The following is a 13855-nucleotide window of genomic DNA, read 5'->3' on the forward strand; positions in this document are numbered from 1 at the left end:
AATTCCCAGGAAGAATTTTAAGTTCAAAGACTAAGTTTCCTTGCCAAGTCAAAGTTCAAAGAAGCTAATCTCCACAATAAAATTCGCTTGCGTTTATGAGTTGAAGTTCAAGGAAATTAAAGTCTGAAATTCATCCTCTTCAATTTCTGACTCTGCCTAGACTCAGCCAGAGAACTTGCTGATGGCTGGGTTGAGCTGGGATTCTTTCAGCAGCTGCACCCTGGGCTCTCAATGGATGGTGCAATTTCTTCAGGGCCTCAGGAGTTCTATTAATCCAATGCCAAACCTCAAATACCCCACTTTTAAAGAGCTCCATCAGGTAATAGAACATATAGATTATCACAGTACAGTCTTCATATATCCCCAGATCCCCCTGACAAAGATTCTTTCCTTGACCAAACTCTAATCAGGTTCCTCTGAGCTCTTTTTCAACTAAGCTGGTCTTGGGCATGTTCTCAAGAGCCCAATTTTAGCCAGAAGCCTACTAAGTTGAGCTAGAGTCCCTCAGCCTTGATATCTCATCACCCTTGATATCTGATCAGGTGCTTCAGCCCCCTGCAGCTCCCAGGTGATGTCTGCTCACCTTGGCCAGCTCTCAGCAAGAGCCCTTCTTCCTGATGTTTCCTTGTACTAGTGTTCCATCAGCTGACACCCAGCCTAGGCTGTAAATCTTCACTTTTGCTTGTTGTATTCAGAGTGGAGCCCAAGCTCTCTCCCCACCGCAACACCCCATCGTGGTGATCCCTCCAACTATGGCGATGGTCCACCTGAATAGAGTCCGCCCGACTATTTTTTAACAAGTGCCAGAATGAATCACTTTTTCTCTAACACCTCCAATTAAGAAACCCAGTCTTGGGGTCAGCGTGGTGGTGCTTTGGTTAAGTTTGCGTGCTCCACTTCAGCGGCCCGGGGTTCACCGGTTCAGATCCCGGGTGCAGAACTACGCACTGCTTATCAAGCCATGCTGTGGCAGGTGTCCCACATATAAAGTAGAGGAAGATGGGCATGGATGTTAGCTCAGGGCCAGTCTTCTTCAGCAAAAAGAGGAGGATTGGAGGCAGATACTAGCTCAGGACTAATCTTCCTAAAAAAAAAAAAAAAAAAAAAAGAAAGAAAGAAAACCAGTCAACCTCCAGCAGTTATCCTAAGCAAAATTATGTTCTCACGCTCCAATATTTAGTGCCACCCAAGGACCATTCTATCCTAGGGGAGGAGGAAGACAAAGGAACTCTTGGCTTTTGCTTCATCATTATGTTTCTCAGTTGACATCATTGTCTGGAGTCCACAGCTGATGAACTTACCCTCAATTGAAGGAAAGCTCCTAGTAAGAGGTTAATTTTGGCACAGTGCGTTGATTTTGGCACTATGCATTTACCTAAACTGAGGCAGGAATCCGCCTGTGCATCTGCCTGCTCTCTGAGCAGGGCATTGAGACACTGCTGTTTTTCTGGCAGAGATTGCAAATTTGCATTAGCATTGTCCCTCTAGCCCTGAATTCCTGAAATTTCAGTGTTTCGTTGAGAGTGAGCTCCATCTGGTAACACAGCCTCTGCTCTATCTTGTGAGCTGATAGTTTCAGTTCTGGACCACACAGGGGGCTACCATTGCCTCTTATTTTGGAATTGTTATGACCAAGAACCTTCTGGAGAAAGTTTTCACCTCATGCCCACATTTGTTTCAGTTGGAAAATCACCCTCCACTGATTCTGGCCAGGAGCTACTGTGGGTTTCTAAATCTTCTGCCCCTATGGCCTAGGAAGGACCAATTTTGTCACCTTGACTTTTCAAGACAGTGCATTTTTCAAAAATTATTTTATTGAGATCATATTGGTTTATAACATGTAATTTCAGGTGTACATTATTGTATATCAGTTTCTGTATAGACTGCATCATGCTCACCACCAATAGTCTAGTTTTTATCCATCACCATAAACATGTGCCCCTTTTCCCCTCCCCTGCCTTCCCCTGGTAACCACTGGACTCTTTTCTTTGTCCATGTGTTTGTTTATATTCCACATGAGTGAAATCATATAGCGTTTGTCTTTCTCTTTCTGGCTTGCTTTGCATAACAATACCCTCAAGGTCCATCCGTGTTGTTGCAAATGGGATAATTTTATCTTTTTTATGGCTGAGTAGTATTCCATTGCATGTTTATACCACATCTTCTTTATCCATTCATCAGTCGATGGGCACTTGGGTTACTTCCATGTCTTGGCTATTGTGAATAGTGCTGCAGTGAATACAGGGAGCATAAATCTCTTTGTATTGTTGATTTCATGTTCTTTGGATAAATACCCAGTAGTGGGATACCTGGATCATATGGTATTTCTATTTTTAATTTTTTGAGAAATCTCCATACCATTTTCTATAGTGACCGCAGCAGTTTGCATTCCCAGTAGCAGTGTGTGAAGGTTTCCCTTACTCCACATCCTCTGCAACACTTGTTATTTTTTGTCTTGTTAATTATAGCCATTCTGATGGGTGTAAGGTGATATCTCATTGTAGTTTTGATTTGCATTTCCCTAATAATTAGTGATGTTGAACATCTTTTCATGCGTCTGTTGGCCTTCTGTATATCTTCTTTGGGAAAATCTCTGTTCATATCGCCTGTCCACTTTTTGATCGGGTTGTTTGTTTATTTGTTGTTGAGTTGTATGAGTTCTTTATATATTTTGGAAATTAACCGCTTGTTGGATATATGATTTGCAAATATTTTATTCCAGTTTGTGGGTTGTCTTTTTGTTTTGTTCATGGTTTCATTTGCCTTGCAGAAGCTTTTTAGTCTGATGTAGTCCCATTTGTTTATTTCTTTTGTTTCCATTGCCTGAGTAGACATTGTATTTGAAAAGATATTGCTAAGACCAATGTCAAAGAGTATACTGCCTATGTTTTCTTCTAAGTGTTTTATGGTTTCAGGTCTTACATTTAGGTTCAAGACACTATATTTTTTTGATATCTGAATTCCATAAATTTCTTGGGCGTATTCCCTCAGGGCCTAGGCCTCTTTTGCTGTCTTAGCTCTGATGCACATAAAGGCGAAGTCATAAGACATGGCTTATGTCTGTGGGTAATTTCCTGAATTAGACATACTTACCCAGCCAGTCACAGAGAATGCCGATCTGAGTGGAGACTCCCCCCACCCTCTTCCTTCTCCCCAGGACATAGACCCAGCACAGAGCAGAGGAGAGCTGCAATTCCCTATAGTAGCTGAGTCCTAAGAGGAAAAAAGGGAGGAAATGAGTGGAGCTGAGCATACCCAGTTTATTCTCCTGAAATTCACTAGTCAGATTAAATTATCCTTTGCCCATGGGAAGTGAGAATTGGAGAGAGACAGGAGTGTTCCACCTTCCTATGGAAGAAGCATCTGGGGTGAGGGGGCAGTGCCCATGCCATCCCTGTGGGAGAGGTCATGCTATACAGGAGTGTAAGAGTGGTGTTTAAGAAGTTTACTCTGCACCTTAGTTCCTAAACAGGGTGTCCATTCCTTCTTTTCTTTAGCTTTGCTCTAGAGATAGGTTAAAAACAAACAAACCAATAAAACCCTTGACATTGTTACGCTTGCATTTTTAGGCTGTGCAGTTCACTCTGCCTCTAAACCTTCTGCCGTTCTTACCACTGCTTAATTTGTCTCCGAAATATTTAGTCTTCTGAATGTTTTTCCTTAAATCTACCATCAGCAATGGCTCAAGTGTCATAGATCATCTTGTCCTATTCAGTTATGTAACCTGCTTCTCAAACGTGATGGTAAATTGGTCAATTGATTTTCCATATGGCTGACAAGGCATTAATGAGGGAAAGAATATTATTTTCAACAAATGTTGCTGGGGCAACTGGATATCCACATGCAAAAGAGTGAACTTGGACCCCTACCTCACACCATACCAAAAAAGGAACTCAAAAGGGATAACAGATTTAAGGGTACAAGCTAAAACTATAAAACTCTTAGAAGAAAACATAGGTGTAAATCTTCATGACCTTGGATTAGGCAATGATTTCTTAGATACGACATGAAAAGTGTAATTTATAAAATAAAAAATAAATAGATAAATTAATAATTTTTGTGTCCTAAGTGACACCGCCAACAAAGTGAAACATCAACCCACAAAACAGGAGAAAATGTTTGCAAATCATAGATCTGACAAGGGATAACAGAGTATCCAGAATGTATAAAGAAGTCTTACAACTAAATAATAAAAGACAATCCAATCTAAAGACGGGCAAAGGATCTGAATAGACGTTTCTCCAAAGAAGACATAGAAATGCCCCATAAACACATGGAAAGATGCTTAACGTCATTAGTCATTAAGAAAACACAATCAAGATACACTGAGATACCACATCCATTAGGATGGCTATAATCAAAAAGACAAATAGTAAGTGTTGGTGAGGCTTTGGAGAAGCTGGGTCTCATACACTGCTGACGGGAAAGCAAAATGGCACAGCTACTTTGGAAACCAGTCTGTTAGTTCTTCTAAAAACTATCCATAGAGTTACCCTGTAACCCAGCAGTTTCACTTCTAGTTATACAGCCAAGAGAAACTAAAACTTATACCCGCTGAAAAGCTTGTACATGAATATTCAGAGCCAAAAAGTGGAAATGACCCAACTGTCTATCAACTGATGAGTGGCACCTCTATGGGACAGGAAGATTAGTGGTTGCCTAAGGCTGGAGGGGGTGGGGGAAGGGAAATGGGAAGTGCCTGCTAATGGGTTACAGGGTTTCTTTTTGGGGTGAAGAAATGTTCTAAAATTGATTGTGATGATGGTTTCACAACTCTGTGACAATACTAAAAACCATGGAACGGTGCACTTTAACTGAGAGAATTGTATGGTATGTGAATTATATCTCAATAAAGCTGTTAAGAAAACAAAGCAAACTTTTTTAGTTTGTTAGTGTGCTTCTGGAAGGCGGAGGCCATGTCTCACGCTTCTCTGTGCGGTGGGTATGAGGGAAGGAGTGGGCTGCATGGATTTCGCCCTTGGTTGAGCTCCCACCTAACAGGGCTTGGTGGCAGTGGAGACAGTAGACAGGTCTGATGTTTTAATGCTATTTCTGGAGACTGCAGTGGCCAGAGGTAGAGTTCACCTCCCAGGCTTGCCTTCTTCCTTTGTGGCTTTATAAGGCACTTGGTCCCCCAAATGCTAAGAACAACGGGCCCTGGCAGGCCAGTCCCTGCCCTTCCATGCCCATGGCTGCTGCACAGACTGTCACAGTTGAACTGCACGACAGACCCAGCCTGTCCCCGCTGGTGCTCTCTTACCGTCGCCATGGCTCACCGAGGTACCAGCACTGTGTCAGTGCCTCAGTCTACAATTCTGCGAGACCAGTTAGAGACCCTCCCCACAGCTCCAGAGAGGGAGCTCTCAGAGGGCTGCCATCGGCCCTCCATCCCTGGAGAGTGTCTGCCCAAGACCTCTGTCCACATACGTCCCCATCACTTTGGGCTGAGCACCAGCACAAATGCCACCTCCCGGAAACCTGCTCTTTCCTATTCCAGATCTGAGGCTCTTACCTTGTTGAACCAGGATTGTCAGCCCTTCTCCTCTATCCTGCCTGCTTCTGTCATTGCCCTCTCCCCACCTCCACACTCTTCCTGGGGTTTCCAACTTCTTTTCTGGCAAGCAGTATCACGTACAGAGGAACACAGAATTTGAAGTCAGACAAACTCGCATCAGCATCTGCCCTCCTCCTCTTGTAATCTGGGTAAACTCAGCCAAGTTGCTGAACTCCTCTGAGCCTTTCTTTTCCTCATTAGTAGGTAGAGATAATTATAGCTCCCCGGGCTATAATTGGGAAGGGCAGGGGAGTGGTGCCAGTGTGAAGATTAAATGAGATAATGCAAAGAAAGCATTTAGCATAGTGTCTGGCCCTGGAAAGTGGTCCCACATTGGTAACAGCTGTTATTATTTCCTCCTTGGACTGGACCAAAATCTCACCCGAGACAGCGCAGGGCAGAGGCGCCCTTGGTGCTCAACGCCATGGCCTCTTGTCTGTGCTGTTCCCGGGGGCTGGACTCACAGCATCTCCCTTCCCTTTCTGCATTGCTCAGCTCCTGAGTGCTCTGATAGGAGAGAGGCAGCTGGCCCCCCTCCACAAACATGCAGAACAGTGACTCCAGCCCTCCCAATCTGGGGTGCTAGGTTTGTTCCTGGGGTCGGGGCTGGAGGAGAGCAGAAAGGGCGGTGCAGCTGCCTGATCTGCCTCAGGACACTTGTCTGTAACTCTGAATCATTCCCATGTGGAGAAGAGTCAGTCTTGGCTGGAGACTTGTTTAAGTGTGTCAGCGTGCCCAGGCTTCTTCCTTGTAGGCATTTTCCCGCCATCTCCCATCCAAGGCCTCTCCCCAACCTCACTCGCTCCCACACCCAGGGCTGGGGACTCTGTTTGAGGAGGTCGGGTCATGCGGTTCTCATGAGTCCCGGAGCAGCTCTGAAGCCCTGGGCTTCAGCTGTGTCTTCCTGTTTCCTCGTTATGCAGAGCACTTGGGCAGCACTCAGTAAATATTTTTGGGCTGAGTAGTCAGTGTGGGCTACTTTCCTTCTGTGAGAGCCCAGCTGAGTGTGGAATGAAAGGGAAACGAAGTAAACATCTCAGGCCCTGCAGCTCACCAGGGTCAAGATGCTCACAGAACCATCGTGAGTCAGAGCTGACCCTTCTTTGTCATCAGTCGAGGCTCTGGAACTAAGAGCGTAAACAGAGGCAGAGGAGGAGGACGCTTGTCCCTGGGTAGTGCCCTCTCAAACCCACAGCTCTCAACAATCAACTTCCAGGTGGAATGCTCAATAGGCCAGACCAGTCTGTGAGCTTCTGTGGGCAGGACCACGTTAAATCCTCATAATTAATGCCTTAGTGAGGGATGATTTGGACCAGTTCAAGTTCAGTGGGAGTCACGATCAGGTCCCCCAGATGATCTTCTCCTTCAGCTTATTTTCAAAGCGTTTTACTGCATCGAAGTGGGGAGGCACGTGGTCTGTCTAGTCAGATAAGTGGCCCGGGTTTGGAAAAGGGGAGTGGATGTTTCACCTTCAATCATCTGTTATTAGACAGTCTCGGGGTCTGTGATTTGAAGTTAGGTTTCCAGTTTTGTCCACAGGCATTTATTGGAAGCATTTAAGGGCATCTCCTCAGCGGCGCATAATAAATGTTGGTGAATTTAAACCTTTTTCTACCCCTCCTAGTTTACAGATGTCCCACAACTAGGGTGTAGAGAGGTTTAAGTGACTTGCTCAAAGCACTGCAATAAGTTAGGGTCAGAGGTACGACCAGGACCGAGATTTTCTGGTTCCCAGTTCATAACTGTTTTCAGCTCATCTTGCTGCTTCCCCTCCTGTCTGTGCCTTCTTTCCCCTTCAAAGGCTGTGTGCAAAGAATACGGAATGCTGGCTGCTCTCTGCTTGGTGGGACGGGGACGGTGAGGCAGCTCAAACCTTAGACCTGCTCACTGTTTATCGGCATTGGGGGTGAGACAGACATAAAAGAATAGAATTAAATCACTTTTCAAGGTGAGCTTTGAAGAACACTATTTCCAAATTTTGGCCAATGGCTCCGAAATGGAGAGCTCTGTTGATCTGGCCAATTTTCTGTAACAAATAATCTCATGCAACAAATGATTCTTTTGGTCCATGTCTAAGTAATATTTTACACTGAAATGACACGTATGTTGGCAGTTGCATCTGAGGACACACATTTGTGCCCTTAGCCACTAAGCTTGCGTGGGCATGAACAACACCTGTGTGTTTACCTGGGTTTCCCAATCAGATCATAACTGTTTCAACGACAGGGACCATTCCTTAAATTCTTTGTATTTCTCACAGTATCTAGCAATGCTGGATATTATGATTTTTGTATTGATAAGTGCTAGATTTTGTTGCAGAGTAGATGCTGAACAAACATTAATTAAATGGAGTATAAACAGAGCTGAGAGGTCTCTTATGTCCCACTATCCACTTGTGCCAGGAATTCAACTTCTCTTGTCTCTCACCACCTCAGACACCCCAAACAGCAGACTAGCCCCCTACAGACCAACTTTGAAAACCACGAGCTATGTTGGAGGAGGAAAAAGAAGATTTTGGCTACATATGGAAATTTACCGTCTGAGAAAATGTTGAGTTTGAAGACACCGTAGAGATGACCTAGCTTGAATCTTCTCAAACTTTCTCCTGAAGGCAAAGCAGAGTAAACAGTTCCCCAGTAATGGCATATACAAATTTCTTTGAATTCATGTGCTTTTTATTTCAAAAATCGTGCATCTGCCCATTTCCCCTTTCCATCTACTGGTCCACAAGGCCAGCCTTCAAGCAACCGTCTTGCTTTCACTGAAGCATCGGCAGAACCCTTGCCCAGGCAAGTCATTCAGATGCGACCCATCGGGAGGTTAGAATTCAAACCAAAATAGACTAGGAGTCAGAGCTCTAGAGGAAAACCCAAGAGCGCCTGCTGCGGAGGCTGCTGAGCGGCCCCGGCTCCCCCCACAAGGCCACCTTGACTGCGAGTTCTCCAGTACCCCATCAAGACCTCCCTTTTCAGACTTCAGTTGGCTTGATTTGAGTGGACGTCAATTCTTTTGCAGGTACAAGCTCTTTTACAGATATATGTCTGTTTCATACTCGGTTCTGCTCTCACAAACAATTATTTCTGACATTTTTATTTAATTAGTGAAAATCCTTTGTCCCTGATTAATTTAGATATCCTACAATTTTAATAATGTAATATAGTCTGCTAAAGGGTAGTTCACATCAAAATGGGGAAGAAAACATATAAGATTGAACCATTTTAAGTTGCTGACATTTGACTATTTTTGAACCTACAGTGATTTCATACGGTTCAAATTAATACATCTAAAATTAACTGGCAGGAACAACAAGGAAAACATCCAGGCACCCACTCAATCATTTATTCTCTCAAGAAACGCTCATTGAGAGCCCTTGTGTGCAGTTCAGCCCATTAGAAGCTTGAAGAAGCACAGAAAGGATGATATACAGACTCTACACTTGAGGGGTTTACTGAGGAGGTTATACTATAAGGTAGACAGTGATGCAGGTGATAAACGAGATTTCGATTAAGTCCCACGAGAGACGAGGGAGAGCAGTGGAGGGATTCGGTACTAAGAATATTAAAGTTATCGGGAATGGGATTGTTTTAGAATGGGGCTTTTAAAGATAAGTAACATTTTTATCTTCAAATATTTGGGAAAAGGAAAGTATTCCAGAGACAGGAAAGAAAGCATGAGCTGAGAGAAAAAGAAGAAAGCTGTGAAATTATGGTTCACGCACAGGAACCAGAAATTAATGTCTTGGCTAGAATGCAGTGAAGGGAAACCACGGGGCAAAACATTGGAAGGAAAGATTGCAGCCAAATTACAGAGGACTTTTTAGCAACGAGGAATTACAAAGATTCTCCAACCAGGGACTGCTGTGATTAAAGCTGAATTATAGGAAATATCTTCAAGCAGCATGAGGAGGTCGAACTGGAATGGGGTGACTGGTGGCAATAGTCCAGGAGCAAGGTGGTGGGCAGAACCTGAGACCGCAGTAACACGGGCTCTGGGGGTGTAGCTTGGTCTCACTGGACCAAGGGGACCACACACAGTGGCAATCTCTTTGCTATGTCAATAATGAAGATTGATCGTATCGCCTTCATTCTATGAGATCCTTAAGGAAGAGAATTGAAGGGACTTGCTTCCAACAGGCAGTTTGTGTTAGCTTGAGGTAAGGAGTCAGTCAGAAAGACTTATGTTAAGCAAGGGAAAATGTAACTTTAGAATTCATTTTATTATAAATATAAATGTAAAATTTTTAAAATTTATATTTAAATATAAATATTATGTTTAAATATAATATATAAGTATTATGTTTAAATATAACATATAAACATTATACTTAAATATAGTTTTTGAACTCACTTCTACCTAGTGAGGCCTCAATTCACTTCCTCTATTCGTCTTTGGGCATTTGGAATCCAGTGCTTCTCAGAATTATGAAAACCAAATATTGTACAAAGAATTCTAAAGTTTTAGCCGTGAAAAGCTCTCCAGGTGAAAAAGGTTGACGATAAAAGCAGCCCTGAATTTTCTCCCTTGAATTTCACCTTCTTGAAGCTCTTTCACATTTACCCTGTTGGCGGAGCCATCCTGGCTCTTTGGGTGCCTGTTCTGGAACTCTCAAACCTAGGAAGGTCTTGTGGCTTAGTTTAAAAAACAGATATAAGACTTCCACATTGGTCCATGTTGGAATTACTGGAACCATACTTGTCTTCCTGCTGTAAACAACTAGAAAACTGGAAAAAATATGAGGCAGTAGCTTTTGTACACGGAACAACAGGTACTAGGACTGTGGTTCCAAGAGAAACGAAAAACAGAAAGTAAGCTCTTAAAATTGCTCCAGCTTTCTGCCTGGAGGCACTTTCTGGATGTCAACACAGGGAGGTAATCCCAAACAGAACACAGCAGACTTTCTGAGTGGAGCAAACAGAGAACAGAGTTTGGAGGTGGAGGGGGCTAAAGTAGCCTAAATTTCTGGAATTGTGTGCTGGAGATGAGGGAGCTGTGTGGAAAAAGAGATCTAGAAATCCACATAGTTGTCCCCTTAGATCTATTGCTCAATATCAAACTACACATGCATAGGGTGAAACTCTACCAGGCCAGTCAAAGGAAAATTCAGGGAAACGCTGAACTGAGCACAGTCTGGAACCTGTTTGGGTTCTGACCAAATGGAGTTGAGAGTCCTCACTGAGTGCTCAGGGCTGATGGTGGGAGCTCCAGAAGTGTCCTGCCTTCCTAGTGGGGCTGAGCTAGTGGAGGGTAAGGCCTTCTCTCACCCACTGTAATAAAGCCTGGAAACAAGCCTTCGGAGGCTCACGCAGATCCACAAGAAACTTATCTGGCTGCCAGAATGAAGTCTAATACTCTCAATACCTTAAAAAAAAAATCCAGCACACAAAATATAAAACCTGATTTCTAGCATCCAGTCAGAAATTACTAGACATGTGAAGAAGCAGAAATACATGACCTATAATCAGGAGGAAAATCAGCCAATAGAAATGGACACAGAAATGATGGAATTAACTGACTAGGACTTTTAAAACCACTAACATAAATATGCTCAAGAATTCAAAGGAACATGTGAGTAAAAGAAAGAAATATGTTAAAAAAGAAACAAATGAAGCTTCTAGGAATAAAAAATAGAAATATGAAGGGGCCAGCCCCATGGCCTAGTGGTTAAGTTTGGTGGTGCGCTGGCCAGAGTCTGAATCAAAACGAGTCAAGGACAGTGGAGGGTCTCCTAGGGGTGGTGTGTCCCCGGGCAGCAGCAGCCACAGCGCAAGCTGGGAAGTCCAGGCTCTGTGATAGAGGCCCAGTTCTTCTGCCAGACCGAGCCGTTGGGCTTTGCTCCTGGAAGCAGAGTTCCGGGCCGGGTATCCAACGCTCCCAGATCCTCTCCTTGGTTCCATCCCCCTCCTGCCCAATTCAGCCTGTGTCAGTTTCTGTCGCTTGCAACTAAGCAGCACCGTAATTGATACCAGCGTTTGGACCAGATGCTCTCTGAGGTTCCGTCCAACTCAGTGTTCTGTGATTCTGGAATTTGTCTTCCCACCGGCTGGGCAGTGCCCAGCCCTTGATTAATGCTTCCTGGGCGAATGACCAAAGGGGCACAACTCTCTGCCTTAGACTTTCCCTTTCCCTCGCTTCTCATTGTCTCACTCAGTGATCTAAGAGATACCAACATGGAGGCAGCAGGAGGCATATCTGCAAGGAAGAGAAATGCTCCTCTACCTTCCCGATAATTTTATTTACTTCTTAACAAATTGGTCAACACAGACGCGTGTTCTCCCTGCGTGGTGTTCGTCCCAGGGGGAGGCAGAAAACGTGGAAGGCGTGTTGTCTGTCCCCAGAGAAGCAGAGTCTGGTTAGGGAGATGAGACCAGCACATTTTAAATTCTAGTGCTAAACAGTGTGGAAGAGACATACGGACTCAGAGAATGGAGAAATTGGTGAACAGAGGGAAAGAAGCTCAGGATAGAGGGGAGTATGGCAGTTTGAGTAGGATTTAGATAAGCAGAAGGGAGTCACATTTGATGGGGCCCGTGGAAGCAGCTGGGGGGCCCAGAGGCGAACATGAGTTGGGAAAGCATGTGGGGGCGGAGGGAGGGCTCACACAGGGCGGCAGGGTGGAGGTGAGCCCCGTTTTCAGGGCCTTGATCATTCTGTGATGTGGAAAAGAGCACTTCCCACTTTTTACTAATGAGTTCAGAAAACAAAGAACGTCAACCACCAAAAAGGAGATCCCTAGGCTCAGCTCAGAAGGAAATCATCCAGAGATAAGGGAGGAGAATTCAGCTTGACCCCGTAAGTATTTTGAGTGCCTACAATGTGTCAGGCACTGTTCCAGGCACAGAGGTACAGCAATAGACAAGCATTTCTGGTCTCACAGAACTTGTGTTCTGTCAAGATCAAATAGATCACAGACATGCTAATACATACCTAGGCATATGTGTGTCAGGTGGCAGCGAGCATCGGAGAAAATGAAGCCATGCTGAGGGTGGACGAGAGTGCAGCTGTGAGGGGGGTGCCTCGGATATGTGGAGGTCAGGCCACCTCTCTAAAAAGGTGACATTGAGCAGAAACCAGAAGGAAGAGAGCAGTTATTTGGATATCTGGGGGAAGACTATTCTAGGCAGAGGGAACAGCAAGTGCAAAGGCCCTGAGGCAAGAGCATGTTTGATGTGTTCGAGGAATAACAAGGAGGCTGGTGTGGCTGAAGCCAATAGACCAGAGGAGAGGGGTAGGGAGAAGGCCAGAGAAGCAGTGGGGGTAGATCCTGATGGGGGACAGGAATAAGGGAACATTATCAGCCGACCCACCCCATCCACCCCGCCCTCTCCCCTCCACCCCTGCCTCAGGCTGCTTGCCATTGGTGAGCTGCACCTGGAGCTGTCACACTTCATCAGGGAATGATGGTGTGGAGAGATTTCGTGACCAGCTCCTCCTCGCATTTCCACTGGTCTTCCTCAGGAAAGCCCCCCTTTTGCCCTGTCAGCTAATCTCAGACCACTGGGGGCGCTAGCTCAGGCTAATGCTCTCTCTTGGTCTATCCTCACTCTGACAACATGAAATAGGTGCTGAATTTCCTCGAGTGACTATAGGACCAACAACTGGCGAAGGGACCCCAGGAATTATCACTCTGAGCATCCATCTGGGCAATGTCAGCCATCTCCACTTGCGTGTAGGTTTGCCCCGGGCCCTGCAGTTCCTGTGTCCAGGCCACCCCAGGCCTCACCACTGGCTCAGCCATCACTACTAGCAGCGGTCCTCTCTCCCTATTAGTGCATGGCCATGACTGCACCAAAAACTGCTTCAGACACAGCTCCGAGCTTCTCTCCTTCCCCTCTTTAAGGCTACCCACCAGGGTCTTGGCTCCCTACCCGGTGGTGGACCCCTTGCCTGCAAGCCCAGTTTTCTCAGCAACTAAGGCTACGAGGGTCTACTCTTTTCTAGCATCTTCTGATTGTCCCTCATGTCCTCATTGGACTTCTCCCTGCATGGCTGCCACACACCCTCAGGACAGAGGACACAGACTGTGGCCGCCACCCAGTGATGTGAAGTAGGGGATCTTTGAGGATTTCACAAGATCAGAGCAGGACAGAATTGCATAGTAATATGGAGGATGGGTTTGGGAGCAATCAAGGACTCCTGTGCTGGGGCCTGGCTAACCCTCAGGCAGACGGGAAGGCCAGGCTGCCTCTCAGAAGCCCTCTATCAGGTGAGTGCCAAGTGGCGGCTCACAGGAGGGCTCAGGATGTCCTCGTGAGGAGAGGGCTCCCCGGGGCCAGAGAGGCTGCTCTGCCCTGTGTGCTGCCC

This window comes from Equus caballus, chromosome 2 (assembly GCF_041296265.1).
Source record: "Equus caballus isolate H_3958 breed thoroughbred chromosome 2, TB-T2T, whole genome shotgun sequence".
NCBI classification, from domain to species: domain Eukaryota; kingdom Metazoa; phylum Chordata; class Mammalia; order Perissodactyla; family Equidae; genus Equus; species Equus caballus.